This window comes from Scyliorhinus torazame, chromosome 17 (assembly GCF_047496885.1).
Source record: "Scyliorhinus torazame isolate Kashiwa2021f chromosome 17, sScyTor2.1, whole genome shotgun sequence".
Taxonomy (NCBI): domain Eukaryota; kingdom Metazoa; phylum Chordata; class Chondrichthyes; order Carcharhiniformes; family Scyliorhinidae; genus Scyliorhinus; species Scyliorhinus torazame.
The window spans coordinates 165,976,207-165,998,033 of NC_092723.1; the positions used below are offsets into that span (position 1 = coordinate 165,976,207).

At 51.7% G+C, this 21,827-nt stretch overlaps 1 pseudogene; it reads right to left on the reverse strand.

Moving 5' to 3' along the window:
* LOC140394370 (cytochrome P450 2K6-like) overlaps positions 1-21,568 on the reverse strand; it is a 35,763-nt pseudogene extending 14,195 nt beyond the window's left edge.
* Between the last annotated feature and the right edge of the window lie 259 nt (positions 21,569-21,827).

Sequence of the window (21,827 nt, forward strand, 5' to 3'; positions counted from 1 at the left end):
GATCAGCCGAGTTGGGGGGCTTCCCACCCCCCCCCCCCCCCCCTTGCCGGTTAGCCATCATCTTTTTCCAGCTTCTCACCCAGTTCCCACGCAGCTGTATTTCTCCCAGACGGTGCCCCCCCGCCCATCCTTTCCCTTACCCACTCCCCCCTTTCCCCAGCAGCAGCAACCCAGTAATTCCCCCCTCCCCCCCCCCACCCGCTAGACCCCCCGCTAGCGTAATTACTCCCCCCATGTTGCTCCCAGAAGTCAGCAAACTCTGGCTGACCTCGGCTTCCCCCCGTGATCACGGCTCGCCCCGTGCGGCGCCCCCTCCTTCCTGCTTCTCTATTCCCGCCATAATTATCATAGCACGGGAACCAAGCCCGCGCCTCTCCCTCGGCCCCGCCTCCCATGGCCAACGCCCCATCTCCTCTCCCTCCCCACCTCCCCCCATCACCACCTGTGGGAGAAAGAAAAGTTACCATACCGCAGGATTAATCATACAATCCCTCTTCGCCCCCCCCCCACTCGTCCCACCACTTTGTCCAAACGTTCATTTTCGTAGTCCAATAATTCCAATTTTTCTTCTACAATAAAAGTCCACGCTTCATCCGCCGTCTCAAAGTAGTGGTGCCTCCCTTGATATGTGACCCACAGTCTTGCCGGTTGCAGCATTCCAAATTTTATCTTCTTTTTGTGAAGTACCGCTTTGGCCCGATTAAAGCTCGCCCTCCTTCTCGCCACCTCCGCACTCCAATCTTGATAGACGCGGATCACCGCGTTCTCCCATTTACTACACCGAGTTTTCTTCGCCCATCTAAGGACCATTTCTCTATCCTTAAAACGGAGAAATCTCACCACTATGGCTCTGGGAGCTTCTCCTGCTCTCGATCCTCGCACCATAACTCGGTATGCTCCCTCCACCTCCAACGGACCCGTCGGGGCCTCCACTCCCATTAACGAGTGCAGCATCGTGCTCACATATGCCCCGACGTCCGCCCCCTCCACACCTTCAGGAAGGCCAAGAATCCTCAAGTTGTTCCTCCTTGCGTTGTTTTCCAGTGCCTCCAACCTCTCCACAGATCGTTTCTGGTGTGCCTCCTGTATCTCCGACTTCACCACCAGGCCCTGTATATCGTTTTCATTCTCTGCTGCTTTCGCCTTCACGACCCGAAGCTCCTGCTCCTGGGTCTTTTGTTCCTCTTTCAGCCCTTCAATCACCTGTAATATCGGGGCCAACAACTCTTTCTTCATTTCCTTTTTGATCTCCTCCACGCAGCGTTTCAAAAACTCTTGTTGTTCAGGGCCCCATATGAAACTGCCACCTTCCGACGCCATCTTGGTTTCTGCTTGCCTTCCTTGCCGTTGTTCCAAAGGATCCGCTGCAATCCGGCCACTTTCCTCTCCTTTTTCCATCCGTGTCCAGGGGGAACACCCTTCTGGTTTACCGCACGGTGTTTTTAGCCGTTAAAATTGCCGTTGGGGCTCCTATCAAGAGCCCAAAAGTCCGTTCCACCGGGAGCTGCCGAAACGTGCGACTTAGCCGGTCATCGCCGCACCCGGAAGTCGGTCTCGAGAGTATTGATTGCGCATCAATTTAATCAGATAAGTACTTTTGAAGGATGGATCTCCGCATCAAGCCGACGTGCCTTCAGCTCAGCCCTCACGCAGAAAACTCCGCTGCGATTTTTAAACATTGGCTGGCGTGCTTTCAGAGCTACCTCGATACGGCTTCCGGAAAAGAGGAAGATGCACGTCCTACGCTCGCAGGTCAGCCCGGCGATCTACCCACTGATCGAAGGAGCGGCGAACTATGATAAAGCCATGGAGCTGCTGGAAGGACAGTACATTCGTCCACTGAACCAGGTCTACGCCCGTCACCTGCTGGCAACGAGACGGCAGAGCCCAGATGAGACACTCGAAGACTTCTACCGGGCACTGATAGTGCTGGGCCAAAACTGCGGCTGTCCAGCGGTGACGGGGAATGAGCACACTGAATTTTTAATCCGAGACGCTTTCGTGGCAGGTATGGTTTCCCCCGACATCCGCCGAAGGCTCCTCGAAATGGACACACTGGGCCTCATCGAGGCCCGAGCCCTGGCAGAGTCCATGGACGTGGCGTACAAAAACGCCCTTGCGTACGCCCTCGCGCGCACCGCGCCCCCGGGCTGCGTGGCACCCTGCCGCGGCAGTCCCCCAGACTTACCCGCTTAACCCGCAGACTTACCCGCTAACTCCGCAGGCGTGCGCGGCAATGCGCCCCGCTACCGCCGCTGGCCAACGCTGCTTCTTCTGCGGCCAGGCGAATCACCCGCACGCGCGCTGCCCGGCCCGCACCGTCACCTGCAAAGGGTGCAGCAAGAAAGGCCACTATGCCGCGGTCTGCCTAGCCCGCGCGGTGGCCGCGGTATCCAGTGAGTACCCACAGCCGTTTTTCCAGACCCCTGCTGTTCAACCACAGCCGTTTTTTCAAGTCCCGACTGTCCAAGGCACCCACACTCCTTTTTCCCAGCCCCGCCGGCCCAACGCGCACCGCAGCCTTTGTCCCTCCAGGCAGCGTCACAGCCGTGGCCATTTTGCCCCCCGGCAACCACGCTGGCGATTTTGTCCCTCGCCGGTCCAACCTTCGGAGTCCCCTTCCCCGGACTCCATGTGCGATCCATGGCCGGCGCCATCTTGGATGGGGCCTCAAGCCCCCAGCACGGCTGACTACGCGCTGCCCGACATCAACTCCTTGCTGCAGTTGGCCTCCATTACCCTGGACCAGAGTCGGCCCCGAACGCTAGCGAAGGCCACCACTACGATCGCCATCAACGGCCACGTGATGTCGTGCCTCATCGACTCGGAGCACCGAGAGCTTCGTCCACCCCGACACGGTAAGGCGCTGTTCTCTGGTCACCTATCCCATCCAACAAAGGATCTCCCTGGCCTCCGGGTCACACAAAAAGGTGCAGATAAAAGGGTTCTGCCTCGCGAACCTCACCGTCCAAGGCAGGGAATTCCGCAATTACCGCCTATACGTGCTGCCGCATCTCTGCGCAGCCACCCTTCTGGGACTGGATTTCCAGTGCCACCGACAAAGCCTGACCTTTAAATTTGGCGGCCCTATACCCCCCCTTACTGTCTGCGGCCTCGCGACCCTGAAGGTCGACCCGCCTTCCCTGTTTGCGAACCTCACCCCGGATTGCAAACCTGTCGCCACCAGGAGCAGATGGTACAGTGCCCAGGACCGGACCTTTATCAGGTCGGAGGTCCAGAGGCTGCTGGGGGAAGGGGTCATCGAAGCGAGCAACAGCCCCTGGAGGGCTCAAGTCGTGGTGGTAAAGACCGGGGAGAAACAGGATGATCACCGACTATAGCCAGACCATCAACCGGTTTACGCAACTGGACGCGTACCTTCTCCCCCGTATTGCCGACCTGGTAAACAGGATTGCGCAATACAAGGTCTTCTCCACGGTGGATCTCAAGTCTGCCTACCACCAGCTACCCCTCCGTAATAGTGACCGCCAGTACACTGCCTTCGAAGCAGATGGGCGGCTCTACCACTTTTTAAGGGTTCCCTTCGGTGTCACAAACGGGGTCTCGGTCTTCCAGCGTAAGATGGACCGAATGGCTGACCGGTACGGTTTACACGCAACGTTCCCGTATCTTGACAACGTCACCATCTGTGGCCATGACCAGCAGGACCACGACACCAACCTCCGTAAATTTCTCCAGACCGCGCACCTCCTAAATCTGACCTACAATAAGGAGAAGTGTGTGTTTAGCACTGACCGTCTAGCCATCCTAGGCTACGTAGTGCGAAATGGAGTCATAGGCCCCGACCGTGAACGCATGCGCCCCCTCATGGAGTTCCCCCTCCCTCACTGCCCCAAGGCCCTAAAGCGCTGCCTAGGCTTCTTTAGCTATTATGCACAATGGGTCCCTAATTACGCCGACAAGGCTCGACCCCTGATCCAATCCACAACCTTCCCCCTGTCGACGGAGGCCCACCAGGCCTTCTGCTGCATCAAAGCGGACATCGCAAAAGCCACGATGCGCGCCATCGACGAGTCCCTCCCCTTCCAGGTCGAGAGCAACGCGTCCGACGTAGCTCTGGCCGCCACCCTCAACCAAGCAGGCAGGCCCTTGGCTTTCTTCTCCCGCACTCTCCATGCCTCCGAAATTCGCCACTCCTCGGTCGAAAAGGAGGCCCAGGCCATAGTAGAAGCTGTGCAGCACTGGAGGCATTACCTGGCCGGCAGAAGATTCACTCTCCTCACGGACCAACGGTCGATGGCCTTTATGTTCGATAATGCGCAGCGGGGCAAGATAAAAAATGACAAGATCTTGCGGTGGAGGATCGAACTCTCCACCTACAATTACGAGATCTTGTACCGTCCCAAGAAGCTGAACGAGCCTCCTGATGCGCTATCCCGCACAAGTAGACCGCCTCCGAGCCCTCCATGAAGACCTCTGCCACCCGGGAGTCACCCGGTTCTTCCATTTCGTTAAGTCCCGAAACCTGCCTTCCTCCATCGAGGAGGTCAGGACAGTCACCAGGGACTGCCGAATCTGCGCGGAGTGCAAACCGCACTTTTACCGAACAGAGAGGGCGCACCTGATAAAGCTTCCCGTCCCTTTGAACGCCTTAGCGTGGACTTCAAAGGCCCCCTCCCCTCCACCGACCGCAACACGTACTTCCTTAACGTGATTGACGAGTACTCCCGGTTCCCATTCGCCACCCCCTGCCCAGACATGACCACAACCACCGTCAGCAAGGCCCTCCAGGGTATCTTTACACTGTTTGGTTTCCCTGCATACATCCACAGTGATAGGGGATCCTCCTTTATGAGCGACAAGCTGCGCCAGTTCCTGCTTAGCAAAGGCATCGCCTCGAGCAGAACGACCAGCTACAACCCCCGGGGTAACGGGCAGGTAGAAAGGGAGAATGGAACGGTCTGGAAGACCGTCCTGCTGGCCCTTCGGTCCAGGAATCTCCCAGTCTCCCACTGGCAAGAAGTCCTCCCGATGGCCCTTCACTGCATTCGGTCGCTGCTATGTACTACCACAAACCAGACACCTCACGAACGTCTCCTTGTTTTCCCCAGGAAGTCCTCCTCTGGGACCTCGCTCCCAACCTGGCTAGCGACACCCGGACCCGTCCTGCTGCGGAAACATGCGAGGGCGCACAAGTCGGACCCGTTGGTCGAGAGGGTCCACCTGCTGCATGCCAACCCCCAGTACGCCTACGTAGCGTTCCCCGACGGACGCCAAGAAATGGTCTCCCTTCGGGACCTGGTGCCCGCCGGAGTCCCACGCGCGCCCACGCCACTGCCCCCATCCCCACCCCTACAGCACCTGACCGGAGGGTCAGTACTGCCGGCGGAACCCCGACCCAGCACCGAACAGGCACCGACGCCACCTACAGGCGCCCCCTCCCCCCCCCCTGCCCATTTTAAGCCCCTACGGCGCCGCCTAAGGGTGACGAAACTGCCTGGGAGGAAGACGCCACGTTCCCGGAGTCACAACCCCCGGGGCCCTCACCAGGACCACCGCCGAAACTTAGACGCTCCAGTAGGATGACCAGGCCACCCGATCGTCTGATTGCAGCACCATGAAAAAAAATAAACAACACAAGAACTTTCTCCGTTACCCTTGACAGCATGGTACCTGCAATACCTGGTCCTACCATGCAAAGGCGACAGTACACTGGCCATCATCACGCTGGCTACTTTTTTAACAGGGGGTGAATGTGGTAATGCCAGGTACTGCAGTACCTGAGAGGTGAATGACCATTGGCTAGACCGTGGGGTCTACCATTGGGTAATGTACATAGCCCCGCCCTGAGGGGCGGGGTATAAGAACCGTCCCAGCAGCCTTCACTTCTGTAACATCGCTGCTGGGTACAGTTCTATCAGATTAAAGCTGAATCGATATGACTCCTCGTGGTCTCAAGAGTATTGATTGTGCATCAGTCGGAATACCTTCGGCTGTACCGGAGGACGAGGCAGGGGTGCCCCCTATCCACCCTGCTATTCCCTGCTATTTGCATTGGCAATTGAGCCTTTGGCGACGGCTCTGAGGGAGTCCAGGAACCGGAGGGGGCTGGTGCGGGGGGGGGAGGGTGGGGGGGAGGAACACCGGGTATCGTTGTATGCCGACGACCTGTTACTGTATGTGGCGGACGGGGTGGGGGGGATGCCAGAGGTGATGCAGATCCTCAGGGAGTTTGGAGACTTTCACGGGTATTTCAACATGGGGAAGAGTGAGCTATTCGTGGTACACCCAGGGGACCAGGGATGGAGGATAGACGAGCTTCCACTGAAGAGGACGGAAAGGAGTTTTCACTACCTAGGGATCCAAATGGCCAGGAGCTGGGGGGCCCTACACAAGCTCAACTTTATGAGGCTGGTGGAGCAGATGGAGGAGGAGTTTAAAAGGTGGGATATGCTGCCACTCTCCCTGGCGGGTAGGGTACAGTCGGTGAAGATGACGGTGCTCCCGAGGTTCCTTTTTATATTCCAGTGCCTCCCCATCCTGATCCTTAAGGCCTTTTTTAAGCGGGTCAGCAGGAGCATCATGGGGTTTGTATGGTCAAAAAAGACCCCGAGGGTGAGAAGGGTGTTTCTGGAACGGAGCAGGGACAGAGGAGGGCTAGCGTTGCCTAATCCATGTGGGTACTACTGGGCTGCTAATGTGGTGATGATACGCAAGTGGGTAATGGAGGGGGAGGGGGAGGCGTGGAAGGGGCTGGAGATGGCTTCCTGTGTGGGCACGAGCCTGAGAGCGCTGGTGACGGCACCGCTGCCACTCCCGCCGACAAGGTCCAGTGGTGGCGGCGACCCTCAAAATTTGGGGGCAGTGGAGACGCCACAGGGGGGAGGCAGAGGCTTCGTGTGTGGTCCCCGATCCGAGAGAACCGTCGGTTTGTCCCGGGGAGAATGGATGGGGGGTTCCTGCGCTGGCACAGAGCAGGTATTAGAAGGATGGGGGACCTGTTAATAGATGGGACGTTTGCGAGCCTTGGGGCGTTGGAGGAAAATTCGGGCTCCCCTCTGGAAATGCCTTCAGGTACATGCAGGTAAGGGCGTTTGTAAGACGGCAGGTGAGGGAATTTCCGCTGCTGCCAGCACGTAGGATCCAGGATAGGGTGCTCTCGGGGGTGTGGGTTGGGGAATGCAAGGTCTCGCCAATCTACCAGGAGATGCAGGAGGAGGAGGAGGCCTCGGTGGAGGAGCTGGAAGGTAAATGGGAGGAGGAGCTGGGGGAGGAGATAGACGTGGGCAGATGCCCTGGGTAGGGTAAATTCTTCCTACTCTTGCGCCAGGCTTAGCCTGATACAATTTAAGGTTCTGCACAGGGTGCACATGACTGGGAAAAGGCTGAGTCAGTTTTTTGGAGTAGAGGACAGGTGTGTGAGGTGTTCGGGGAGCCCAGCAAATTACGCCCACATGTTCTGGGCGTGCCCAGCGCTGGATGGATTCTGGAGGGACATTGCGAGGACGGTGTCTTAGATGGTAAACACCCGGGTTAAGCCGAGTTGGGGGCTTGCACTATTTGGGGTATCGGACGAGCCAGGAGTGCAGGAAGCGAAAGAGGCCAGTACTCTGGTCTTTGCATCCCTGGTAGTCCGGTGGAGAATTCTGCTACAGTGGAAGGAGGCGAGGCCCCCAAGCGTGGAAGCCTGGACCAGCGACATGGCAGGGTTCATTAAACTGGAGAGGGTAAAATTTGCCTGAAGAGGATCTGTGCAAGGGTTCTTCAGGCAGTGGCAACCGTTCCTCTACTTTCTTGCGGAGCGTTAGGAGGTGGACAGCAGCAGCGGCAACCCAGGGGTGGGGGGGGGGGTTACTTTGTGTTTACTACTGTGTTTATTATCGTTTAATGGGGGGCTTGTATATTGGGGGAATAAGTGACATAGCTATAAGATGTTTATTTATGTGTTCTTTGTTTTTTCTTATTTCTGTAAGGGTTTGGTTGAAAATATGTAAACATTTGAATAAAAATTTTTTTTTTAGAAACACATTTTAATTTCCCCAGCAAAGGAGGGAAAGTTACAGCACTATATAGTCCTAGAAAATAATAAGTTGAGCTACCTGCAGAGAAAGGTATGAAGGCGTCTCTCTTCACAAACTTGCCCTCAGCATCCAGAAAGTGGGATGGGTTGAACTCATCTGGTTTTTCCCATTGGGTTTTATCGTAGAGCACAGAGGACAGCAATGGAATCACTTGGGTTCCCTGAAAATAGTAAAACATCGTTTCAATATGATTTTGTTGTTGTACTCAAAAGGCATTGCTGAAATTATTTGCACTGAAGGAGCCTTTTGGCTCATCAGATCCATGCCAGCTTTACCAACTGTACAATAACTTGCAATTTCAATCAGGGTGGCACGGTGGTGCAGTGGTTAGCACATTACAGTGCCGAGGACCTGAGTTCGATCCCGGCCCCGGGTCCCTGTCCATGTGGATTTTGCACATTCTCCCCGTGTCTGCGTGGGTCTCACCCCTAATAACCAAAGATGTGCATGGGTAGGTGGACTGGCCACGCTAAATTGTCCCTTCATTGGAAATTGTTTGTTAAAACTTGCAGATTTAATAATAAAATACCCCACCAGTGTTTAGACATAGCTATATGATTTGAATTAAATATAAAATGGTACTTTTAAGTTGATGTGAGCTAGCCACTTTGCCACGAACAATGCACAATACAATTGGATGCAAAGTTGAGCACTTATTTCCTCTCCTATCCTGCCCTTTCTCCTGCCTCGATTAAACATTAGAATATTAGACCCAGTTGAGGCCATAATTTCCCTCGTGTACCTTTGGAATGAAGAATCCTTTGAAGTTTAAGTCCACTGTTGTTTCATGTGAGATGTTCAGGGGCATAATGTCGGCAAACCTCTGAATTTCGTGGATCACTGCGTTAGTGTACGGCAAATCTTTCCGATCTCCAGCTCTGGGAGATCGTTCTGATCCAATAACTCTGATAATTTCCTCGTGAACCTTTTCTGCAAGTCAAGCAGATTTCCAACGTGATTGGGATAATGGTTATGACTTCATTTGAGCAAATGTTAAAAAAAACACATCCATGGCAATCCAAAAATATGAAGCACACAAAATGCTTGATCAGGCTAGAATCAATCAGACTGCTTCTTACTCTGAATCTCTGGATATTTCATCATCAGAAGCATTCCCCAACGAAGTGTGGTCGAGGTGGTCTCCATCCCCGCAGCAAATAGATTGCTCGTGGTGAGTGTTAAGTTGTTTTCATGAAAGTATGAATTGAGATTGTTGGATTCCTACAGAAGTTAACAACACAAAAACTGAGAATTGGGGTTGGAATCTGTAGAGTACATACGATATGGATGACATAACTAACTTGAAACATTGATTATTGGGAAATGAAGCACAGGAAATGTGCCCGGAAATAGAGGCAGCAATGGGTTTTGTTGTCTGTAAACTGCAGACACTTTGACCAGTTTATTAAACAAAGGTTTTACCCCAATGTCTTTATTGATGAAGCGAACAAAGGACAACAGCAAAAGGACAACATAAATTAGCCCAGAAACATTCACTAAAAGGTCCCAAGATTTATAATCTACCCGTGCCGATGGACTCAATCCTGCCGCGGATCCTATTCTCTGAGTTTCACATTCCTCAGGGTCTGCATTGCGAAGGTGGGTCTCACTGGCTGCTTCCTTCCATCTCTGGTCAGTCTTCCAAATCATCATGGTCACCGCCACAACGGGTTTTCGCTGGGGTGTGTCCTTGGATGTCTACTTCCATTCCCCTCCCTTCGCACCTTTCCAGAAACGTCTCTGGCCCTCGGCCAATGAGGTCTCAGGATGGGGTCTCAATACCCAATGGACTTGTTGATGGCCGCTCTGCTGGACACCAGGGACCTGCCCCTGGGTGTCCATCTCCGGTGGTGTTGTTCGCACGTAACCTGTTGCCATATAAGGTAATGGCGGGAATTCTGGGTACCAGAAAGTCTGGCTCTATCTGGGAAAGCCAAAACAAATCGATGCATCTGAACAGAGCCAATTTTCTCCTGGTGGGTGATTGTCAAGACAGGTCCAGACATGTCCTGCCAGTTTGTCTGTGCTTAGTGTATTTGAGTTTGGTCAAATTCAAATTCCAATCAGCCTGCCTGGAGTTGACTGCAATTTGATTTTAAACTTTTAATTCTTAATTTAAGGTGTCCAATTTTATCAGGCTTAAAATCCAGGCTGTTGCAGATTACCACAGTTTAATCCAGTGTCGTACTGAGGGAATGCCTCATTATCAGAGATGTCACCTTTGGATGTATTGCAAAGAGAAGCACTTGAATCCTCACCACTGTCCTAACATCTTGTATTTCTACTCATGTCTTTCATGACCTTAGAATGTTGCAATGTGCTTAACAGCCAAGAAAGTGGGTGAGTTGTCTTATGGGGAAAGATTGGAGAGGTTACGTTTTTATCCACTGGAATTTAGAGTAGTAAGAGGTGACTTGATCAAATCCTTTCAGATCCTGAGGGGTACTGACAGGGTGAATGTGAACAGGATGTTTCCTCTAGTTGGATAATATAGAACTAGGGGTCACTGCTTAAAAGTAAGGATCACTCATTTAAGATGAAGATGATCTTTAGTCTCTTCCTCAAGAGGCTGTGTAAGCGTAATCTTTGAATATTTTTAAGGCAGAGCTAAGTAGATTCTTGATTACCAAGAGGGTGAGATGTTTATGGAGGAATGTGGGGTTGAGGTTCCAATCAGATCAGCCATGATCTTCTTGAATGGTGGAGCAGGTTCAAGGGACTGAGTGGCCTACTCTTGCTCCTAATCCGTATGTTCATGTGTTTTGAATGTAGTTAGTTATATGTAGGAGACAATAAGTCAATTTGGGGAGGGAAAATGTCCACAAACAGCAATGTGGGAGTGACCAGATAGTCTGTTTTAGTGATGTTGATTGAAGTCACATCACAAACAATGACTACACTTTGTTGCCTGTAATGTGCTTTGGACCATCCTGAGTGATAAAAGACACAATATAAATGACAACTCTTTTTAAAAATAGTCATTGTTTTCAAACCCTTTACATAGAGTCATCCATTTTCAACATAGAAGGCCATTCAGTCAATCATGCCATGCTGGATTAAATGAAGTTGGCTTCCCTCACCCCATAAAATAAAACCAACACACCTTACAGAAAATCTACAGCACTTCTGAAGAGATGGGTATAGTTTCTACCTGCTGCTGTCTCAACATGAACGCATCAATAAAACTCCTCGGGTCATTCTCATCCAGTTCCTGACAATGGTCATTGCAAAAGGCCTTGAAGGAAGCAATGTTTTGCTTCGAATTGGAAATAAATGTTTTGTGTGATCCAGGTAGGAATCTCAAGAAGGGAAATGCATTGTACAGCTATGGAATAAAAATAAAGTAATGCTATTAATCTTAATGTCAAAGCAAACTAATTGCATCAAAGTACTCCTTAATTGCAGACTGGTTTAGCTCAGTTGGCTGGACAGCTAGTTTGTGATGCAAAACAAGGCCAACAGCGTGGGTTCAATTCCTGAGGTTATTCATGAAGGTCTGCTTTCTCAACCTTGCCCCCTCACCTGAGGTATGGTGATCCTCAGGTTAAATCACCACCAGTTAGCTGTCCCGCTCAAAGAGGAAAGCAGCCTATGGTCAGCTGGGGCTATGGCGACTCCGTAATTAGAAAAATGGAATAAATCAATTTTGAAAATATCATTAATCTAATGCATTAGAGTGTCCAAACTATGCACCCATTACTGATCATCCTATCAGAGAGCTCTGGTAAAAAATGTGGACATGTCTTTCCCACTATTCATTCCCAACCTTCTTCATTTTAGCTCAGGTTTGCCACATACTCCTTTATAAAATTACAATACAGGAACAGAAGGATCGTTCAATGCTTCCCCATGAAATTAGGTTTCTATCGTAAAAGGTATTTGTCTGTCATAGTCCAAAGGTCCTCAAACACAATTGACTCCTGGTATGTTGTTAAAGTTGTTAAAGAAAACTTTTGTGTGGAAAATGCTGGGAGAGGTGGAGGTCATGGAGGTGGTTTCCCTCCATATTTATTTTTATTTTTTGGGGAAAATATTTTATTGAGGCATTTATAATTTTAACAATTTTTAACATCAAATTTCAACAAGAACAAAAACAATAATATAACCAACATACTCCCCCAAGCACAGACCCCAGCCAATATGGCTTACATAAATAGTGCCACATTCCCCAGTCCCCCCTCCGTTGGTTCTCCTGCCCTCACTCGTCTCTCCCATGCCTCCCCTCCTCCCCCCCCCGCCCCCTTATCCTCCTCCCCCTGCTGACAGCTTAATTTTTCTTGAAGAAGTCGATCTCCGAGCAAACCCCTGCAATGAACCCCTCAAGGCAAATTTAATTTTCTCGAGTCTGAGAAACCATGCCATGTCGCTAACCCACACCCCCAACTTCAGGGGCTCCATATCCCTCCTCTCTAGTAAGATCCGTCTCCGGGCGACCAGGGAGGCAAAGGCCAGGGCGTCGGCGCCTCTCACCCCCTGGGCTCCTGGGTCTTCCAACACACCGAAGATCGCCACCTCTGAACTCGGCACCACCCTCACTTTTAAGACCTCTGACATGACGTCAGCAAACCCCTGCCAGAAACCCCTCAGCCTCGGACATGCCCAAAACATGTGGACATGGTTCATAGGATACCCGCACGACGCCCACACCTATCCTCCACCTTCTCAAAGAACCTGCTCATCCGGGCCACAGTCAAGTGAACCCTGTGAAACACGTTGAATTGTATCATAGAATTTACAGTACAGAAGGAGGCCATTCGGCCCATCGAGTCTGGAAAGAGCACCCTACCCAGGCCCACACCTCCACCCCATCCCAACACCTCCACCCTATCCCCGTAACCCCACCTATCCATTTCTTTGGACATTAAGGGTAATTTAGCATAGCCAATCCACCTAACCTGCACATCTTTGGACTGTGGGAGGAAACTGGATCACCCGGAGGAAACCCATGTAAACACGAGGAGAACGTGCAGACTCCGCACAGACAGTGACCCAAGCCGGGAATCGAACCTGCGACCCTGGAGCTGTGAAGCAACTGTGCTAACCACTATGCTACCGAGCTACCCAAGTATCAAGGCTGGGCCTGGCGCACGACAAGGATGCATTAACTCTCCTCAGGGCCTCCTCCCATAATCCGGCCTCCAACCTCCCCACCCTGCTCTTCTTTCCACTTTCTCTTCACCTCCCCTATTGGGGTTCCCTCCCACTCCATCAGCTCCTTATATATCTCTGAGACCTTCCCCTCTCCTACTCCTGTTCTCGACACCACATTACCCTGCAGTCCCCGGTGCGGCAGGTGCGGGACGGTCGAAACCTGCCTGAACACAAAATCCCTCACTTGCAAATACCGGAACCCATTCCCACCTGGCAACTCAAAATCCTCCTCCAGCTCCTCCAAGCTTGGGAAATCCTCATCAATAAACAGATCCCCAAATCTCTTGATCCTCGCCCGCAGCCACTTCTGAAGCACTCCCGTCCAGCCCCCCCGGGGCGAACCGGTGGTTATCACATATCGGTGCCCACACCGAATCACTCGCCAACCCCATGTGCTGCCTTCACTGTCCACACATCCACAGGGCTGCCACTATTACCGGGCTTGTGGAGTACCGAGCCACCCAGAACGGCAGAGGTGCAGTTAACAGTGCCCCCAATCCCTTGTCCTTACATGAGGCCGCTGTCATGATATTCAAACACACACATCATGATAGACACACCAACAGACAAATCAGAACACACAACACCACAACCAATGACAGAAAGATATAAAAGCACAGACACGACCCCCGGTGGGCAGTATTAGCTGCAGAGGAGAACCAGGACACATCTGTTGCCAAACACACTTAGGGAGACAGCACGTGCAGAGTATCCAGAACGAACTGTATTATAAGAGTTATAATAAAATAGAGTTGTACCACATACAACTGTGTTGGCTCATCTGTGCACCAGAGCACCCAACACCACATGGTACAGGAGTGGATCGATACCTGCCGGCATACCTCAGTGTACACAGACAACCAGCAGTGCCCAGGCATGATGTACGAGCTCCCGGTTCCGCAGGCGCTCCAGTGCCACGGCGACCTCCGCGAAAACTGGCGGCGATTCCGGCAAATGTTCGAATTGTTCCTGGTGGCAGCTGAACTCCAAGACCTGGATGATAGGGAAAAAATTGAATTTCTCCTCACCATCGCCGGTGCAAGGGCAAGAGAAATATTCAGAAGGTTCAGGTTCTTCAGGAGGCAGCAAAGGTACGATTACCAGGCAGTCCTGGGCAAATTCTCCAAGTACTGTGAAGAAAACGCAATCCAATCGGCACATAAAGGTAAGAAAAGCTGCAGTACTCACCTCGTGGCTGGGATCCCGGAGCCCGAATTCCCAGAGGCCGAAATCCCGGGCCTGAGAGAAGGCTGGGTCGAGGTCGGCGGCCATCTTGCTAAAGGTATCACGCTAGCACAGTTGCGCGAGAAGCGCGCAGAACCGGAAGTTTCGTTTGCGCATGCGCGAGATGCTGCGCATGCGCAGTCAAGAAAACGGCCAGCGGTAAAGGAACAGCGATCTGAGCATGCGCAGTCGCTTCCTACGTGCTACATACCGAGCGTCAGGATGTCAGAGGCCCCAGACTGCACCGATTTAAAAGGGAAACGTCCCAAATCCAATTTAAAAGGGAAACGTCCCAAATAAAAAAAACAAAAATCTGTTAAAGCTGTAAAACAACCGTCCCTCACCTGGAATGACAGCACAGTGCCGCAAATTGACCCAGGAGATGAATTTGACCTCCGAAGAACCCTCTGACAAGCAGTTACCTACGCACAAGCCGATGATTCCGACCTTGAATACTTCGATGACGATCTTTACAGTGTTTCCGGACCTCGCGAGCCCAATGATAGCTCCGTGGTCCCATATGACTATGACTCGGACGAACCTTTCGTGTTGCACATTGGCGGCCCCCACATTGAATCCGACGCAGATGCGGATTCATTTTTCGGATTTGAGGATCTTCAATCCAGCAGATATGACGTTCCAACTTATCAGTACCGGATGATGCTGCAGCCTGACATTAACAGACAGGGAGCGGTGCAAGCACACGGAGAGTGCCCTGCTGCCACACAGAGCGTGGTCCACGTCCCGCTCAACGTTCCCGACTCTATGAAAGAAGACATGCAAGACTCCAGAGTGCAGTCCTCGCATGAACCAGAAGTGACTCCAGTGTCACAAGCTTCCACAGCAAGCTCGTGGACAGACTCCACAATTGCAGAAATGCAAGACTCCAGAGCGCAGTCCTTGCACGAACAAGAAGTGACTCCAGTGTCACAAGCCTCCACAGAGAGCTCGTGGACAGCCTCCACGATAGAAGCAACGCAAGACTCCAGAGCGCAGTCCTTGCACGAACAAGAAGTGACTCCAGTGTCACAAGCCTCCACAGAGAGCTCGTGGACAGCCTCCACGATAGAAGCAACGCAAGACTCCAGAGCGCAGTCCTTGCACGAACAAGAAGTGACTCCAGTGTCACAAGCCTCCACAGAGAGCTCGTGGACGGACTCCACGATGGAAGGAACGCAAGACTCCAGAGCGCAGTCCTTGCAGGAACAAGACCATGAGGGTCTAGCAACCTCTCCTGACCAACCAGCGGCAGACGATGCAAGTCTGCCATGCTCACGTGAACAGCAAGAAGGCTATAACAGCCTACCATGCTCCACTACAAAGCAGCATGAACATGACGGTCTCTCATGCTATAATGAAGGGCACAGCGCTGAAGACTGTTCAAGCCCAACTGAAGACAAGCCAAAGGAATCGCCTCGTCCAAGCCCGAAGAAAAAAGGTTTATGCGCTGACCTTCACGATCATTATAGCCGAACAGAGATTAATAATGCTGCACGGCCACAGAAGGATGCTGAGGATTTGCTAACGAAATTAATTGAATGTTTAACTTGCAAGGAGCAGACTGAGAATTGCCAGTGTTTTAGTACGGATCGAAAAAATGGACAAGACATTGATCCTCAGGTAATGGAAATAACACAACCTGAATCATATCTACAGCAGGGACAAATGTCTCCCTTCAACACAACACCGCAAAATCCCAACTTCGGAGACCAGCAGTTAGTCAGTAATGACTCTTCAAACCTTGAGGGGAACATTAATTGCATTGAACCTATACACGCTCCACTGATTATTGAGCAGAACATTGGAGCAAGAATCCTGAGGACACCGACATCGAGTAGCCAGATAACGAATTTAAAACCCACAGCAGTTTCAAGTGAACCAAGTGTGCTTTCCACTAATGGTGAAGATGCAGATAAGGTCGACCCGATTATCCATTGTGCCACACTAACCCCAGTGATTAAGCAGTTATGTATGGGGAGTATAATGTGGGCAATTGAGAACAGTAAAAGAGAGACTGTGACCATGCCAGTCCCAGCAAAATCAGACCCAGAGACCATGAAGGCATGTACATTAGACAAAGATACATATGAGGCACCTGAGAAGAAAAGTGAAACGGAATGTTCTTTGGAAAATAGTACAATGTCGATAGAAACATTGGATCCTATATTCGAGACCATACCTATGGGAGAATTTGGGGGTAATAAACAAGGTTCTGCAATGTCTGGGGGAAGATTTAAAATTCCAAAGAAGAAAAGCCCAAATGAAGGACAACGGCAAGACAATGACAGTCCACCGACATGGTGTGCACCACCAGATGAAAACTCTGACAATTTACCCAACCCCAGTGAACAGCAAGCTGCTAATGAGGATCTATCCACGGGATGTGAGACGAGTGACGACAGCATCCCACTTCCCATGCAAAAGGTGCAAGGTGACGGACCTCGCCTAGTGCGTACCGAGGCACTCGACGATCACGGTGGGACCACTGACGACTGCGGTGGCGGCGCACCGCTTCCACCCTCGATGGCTCGACCCTCTCCACTGGTTGGTGCATTCCTGCATGTTCCGACTCCAGAAGTGCAGCTTCAGGGAATCTCGGCTGCCTCCAGTGAACCTGTTGGGACTCCGGACGGGGGGCATCGACGGAAGGCAGACCGGACTCCAGATGGGGAGCAGCCAAGCGCCGACTCTGATTCGCGCACGCCAGACCTTGCTCCGGACGGGCGGTGTCGCGGCCTCGGTGATGGCACGCTCAGGGTGACGGCGGATGCCACGGCGACAGGGAATGGATCGCGTGGCAGTCCCACTGGGTCGGCAGTGGCAACCAGCACCGGCGGTCCAAGATGGACACACCAATTCGCGCCATCGCCAGACGTTGATGCGAGCAACAATTCTCTCTCCAAGGCGACATGCTTCGACGTTTCTCTGCGGAGTCGCCCTTCCGGCACAGCAGGTGGCCGGAACCAGCGTACACGGTCTCGGCCAACTTCCACATCTGGCACAGTCATCGCCTTGCATGATATTAGTGATGGTGCTACTTCGATGGCGACGACCCATCGGCTACAAGATGCCGTCCACCACAAACATAAAAAGAAAAAGACTCCACCTTGTTCCTGGCATGCAGGGCGGATGGATTGGTGCGTAGGCGCAATCAGCGAGCTTTGCGCCGCCTTCCACGCTCGCAACTGAACCGTACGCACACGCCGGATCCTCCACTGGTTCCCAAGGATGACTTTGTGGAGATGGCACGGATCATGCCCCTTCCACCGCCACCCGTGACCAGGCCACAGCAGCTAAAATCCTCCCCATGCACAAGCTAAGGCTGTTTCTGGGACCTTGCCACCTGTCGAATCATGCCCCTTCCATCGCCACCAGAACCAAACCACAGCCAAGGCACCACTAACAAAGATGTTGAATGTTATATTTGCACGAATGAAAAAACCAAGCACTGCACGAAGTACAACAAATGGTAAAGTAGAGACTTCGGCAACAGCATCACCTCCAACAGTCCAAGGTGAACCAGTGTGACCCCAAATCTCCACAGCTGAACCGGCTTGAGGACCAGCCCATTCTTGAGGCGGTCACCCATTAGACTGGACTTATAACGCTGTTCATACGTTCAAAAAAGTCAAACACTTCTGTATTATAACCTGTTGTTGTTTATTGTTCCAGATATCGTCTGACCAGACCAATGTTCAAGTTTTTTTTTTCTCTCGCATCCAAGTTTTGTTATGGTACAACCTTGTTAGTGTGACGCACCTGACATCGCCCCATGTAAATAGTTACGTCGTATACACACGCTGTACATAACACACACACACACTCTTCGATGCACTCACGACACAATTATATTTATAACCACGTAGGCACATATCTTTGTAAAAAGGGGGGATGTCATGATATTCAAACACACACATCATGATAGACACACCAACAGACAAATCAGAACACACAACACCACAACCAATGACAGAAAGATATAAAAGCACAGACACGACCCCCGGTGGGCAGTATTAGCTGCAGAGGAGAACCAGGACACATCTGTTGCCAAACACACTTAGGGAGACAGCACGTGCAGAGTATCCAGAACGAACTGTATTATAAGAGTTATAATAAAATAGAGTTGTACCACATACAACTGTGTTGGCTCATCTGTGCACCAGAGCACCCAACACCACAGCCGCCTCCACCCACTCCCATATCTCCCCCTCCCCCGCTAACCACTTCCTTTCTTTAAAAATAAATTTGGAGTACCCAATTCATTTTTTCTAATTAAGAGGCAATTTAGCGTGGCCAATCCACCGAGCCTGCACATCTTTGGGTTGTGGGGGCGAAACCCACGCAAACACGGGGAGAATGTGCAAACTCCACACGGACAGTGACCCAGAGTCGGGATCGAACCTGGGACCTCGGCGCCGTGAGGCAGCAGGACTAACCCTCTGCGCCACCGTGATGCCCTCACTACCCACTTCCTGACCATCGCAATATTCGCAACCCCCCCCCCACACACACACACCTGCTCTAGCAGTACCTTCTTCACCCATGGGCATCTCATTCCAGCTCTTCACCTGCCCCCTCGCCTAGATCGCAAAGACCTCACTCTTACCCATATTCAATTTGTATCCCGAGAACCAGTCGAATTCCTCTAATATCCCCATAATCCCCCCAAGCAGTTCCAATATGTAAAAAAGTAGATCGCCCACGTAAAGCGAGACCCTGTGCTCCACCCTGTACAATCCCCCGCCAGACCCTCAACGTTCTTAATGCGATTGCCAACGGCTCTATAGCCAAGGCAAACAACAGTGGGGAAAGTGGACATCCCGACCTCGTTCCCCAGTGTAACCTGAAATAGTCTGACCTCACCGATTTGTCCGCACACTCGCCACCGGTGCCTGGTATAGCAACATGACTTAATCCACAAAGCCCTGCCCAAACCCAAACTGCCCCAGGACCTCCCATAAGTATTCCCACTCCACCCGATCAAAGGCCTTCTCTGCGTCCATAGCCAGCACCCCTCAACTTCGCGTCCCTCTGGAGGCATCATAATTACATTAAGTATCCTCTTAATGTTGGTCGCCAAATGCCGTCCCTTAACAAACCCCGTCTGGTCCTCCCCTATTACCCCTGGGACGCAGTCTTTGATCCTTGTGACCAGGATCTTTGCCAGTAGTTTTGCATCTACATTTAACAGGGAGATCGGTCTGCATGACCCCCAGTTTTCCGCTTTAAAATGAGGGAGATCGCACCTGACAACATCGAGGGGAGCACTCCCCTTTTGTCTCATTGAAGGCTCTTACCAAATGTGATCCAAACACCCCTGAGAACCTCTTGCAAAATTCCACCGGTACCCGGCCGGTCCCGGGGCCGTGCCCGATTGCATTGCCTCCAGCCCCGCCACCACTTCTCTAAGCCCGATTTGGGCCCCCAGGCCCTCCAACTGCTCTTCAAAACCTTCGGGAACTCCAACCCTCCCAGAAACCGCCTCACACCCTCTTCCCCAGCTGGGGGTTCCGACTCATACAATTTGCTATAAAAGCCCCTAAACACCCCATTCACCCCGCCAGGTCCAGGACTGTATTCCCACCTGTGTTCTTCACTTTCCCAATCTCTCTCATCGCCTCTTACTTCCTCGATTGGTACGCTAACATCTTGCTCGCTTTCTCCCCATACTCATTTACCACCCCTCTCACCCTTCTCAACTGCCCTACCGCCTTACCCGTAGATAACAGCCCAAATTCCATTTGCAACCTCTGCCATTCCTTTAGCACAGTAAGAAGTCTTGCAACACCAGGTTAAAGTTCAACAGGTTTGTTTCGAATCGCTAGCTTTCGGAGCACTGTTCCTTCCTCAGGTGACGGGGCAGTGCTCCGAAAGCTAATGATTCGAAACAAATATGTTGGACTTTAACCTGGTGTTGTAAGACCTCTTACTGTGCTCACCCCAGTCCAATGCCGGCATCTCCACATCATTCCTTTAGCAGTCCTTCCTCCAGGCCCTCTGCATATCTCCTGTCCCTGCAGAATTCCTTCCACTAGCCTTTCTATCTCCACCCACTCCGCCTCCTCCCTGTGCGCCCAAATCAAAATAAACTCCCCACTGACCATTGTCTTCAGTGCCTCCCAAACCGTACCTGCCGAAATCTCCCCCGTATCATTAATCTCTACATAACCCCGGATGGCCTTCCTCACATGCTCACACACCTCCTACTCTGCTAACAGCCCCACATCCAGCCTCCATTGCGGGCGCTGGGCCCCCCCTTTGTAAATCCACCCAGTGCGGGGTATGGTCCGACACCACAATCGCTGAACACTCAACATCTACCACCCCTACCAACAACGTCTTATCCAATACGAAGACATCTATTCGGGAGTACACCTTGTGCACATGGGAGGGAGGAAAACATAAAGTCTTTCGCCCTCGCCCTCCCAAATCTCCATGGATCCGCAGTCCCCCCCCCCGCCCCCCTCATGTGCTCCATGAACTCCCGAAGCTCCTTAGCTGTAGCCGACACCCTCCCCGACCTCGAGCTCAACAGGTCCAGTCTCGGATCCAGGACCGCATTAAAGTCCCCGTCCCCCCATAATCAGCCGATGAGAGTCCAGGTCAGGAATCCTCCCTAGCACCCGCTTCATAAATTCCACACTGTCCCAGTTTGGGGCAATGATGTTTACTAACACCACTGGCATCCCCTCCAATTTCCCGTTTACCATAACGTACCTTAACGTACCTTCCCGAGAGTCAGCCACTATATTTTCCACCTCGAACGCCACCCGCTTATTCCCTCCATATTTAATTAGAATACGAAATAGGATGCAAATCAAAATTGTGACTCATGTTCTTCCCTAAATTATCAAGCCGTATGTACAAAATAAACTTGTCTAATATGTTACACCGCAAATTCTTTGAGAGTGCCCTTCCAGCTGCAACTTATTCTTTCTGTATGTTCTTTTCTGGAATGTATTCCTGTTTCTAATGAAAGATGAGCTTTACCTGGACCACAGCCGTGCCACCGAGTTGAACGTTTTCGCTCACTCTCTTTACTAAACTAACAAACTTTTCATCCTCGTAATCAAATCTGTCACCGAAAACTATAGAGCAAATCATGTTGGCCACAGCGGAGTTCAGTTTGACGGTTGGGTTGAAGGAGTGGCCTGCAAAAAAAGAATACACACAATCTGGTGCTCATGTCACAATTGCATTGCTCATCAGAGAAAACACTGGGGGCGGGATTCTCCGTTAGCTAACGCCAAAACCGGGAAACGCGATTGGGCGGAGAATCAGTTCCGACAGTAACATCACGGCAGGTGACGATTTCCCGCCAAATCGCAATTCTCCAGCCCCTCGAAAGCGGCTTCAATGCGTTCCAGAACGCACGTACAGTAAACACTGTTTGCGTAATTTTAGTGGGCC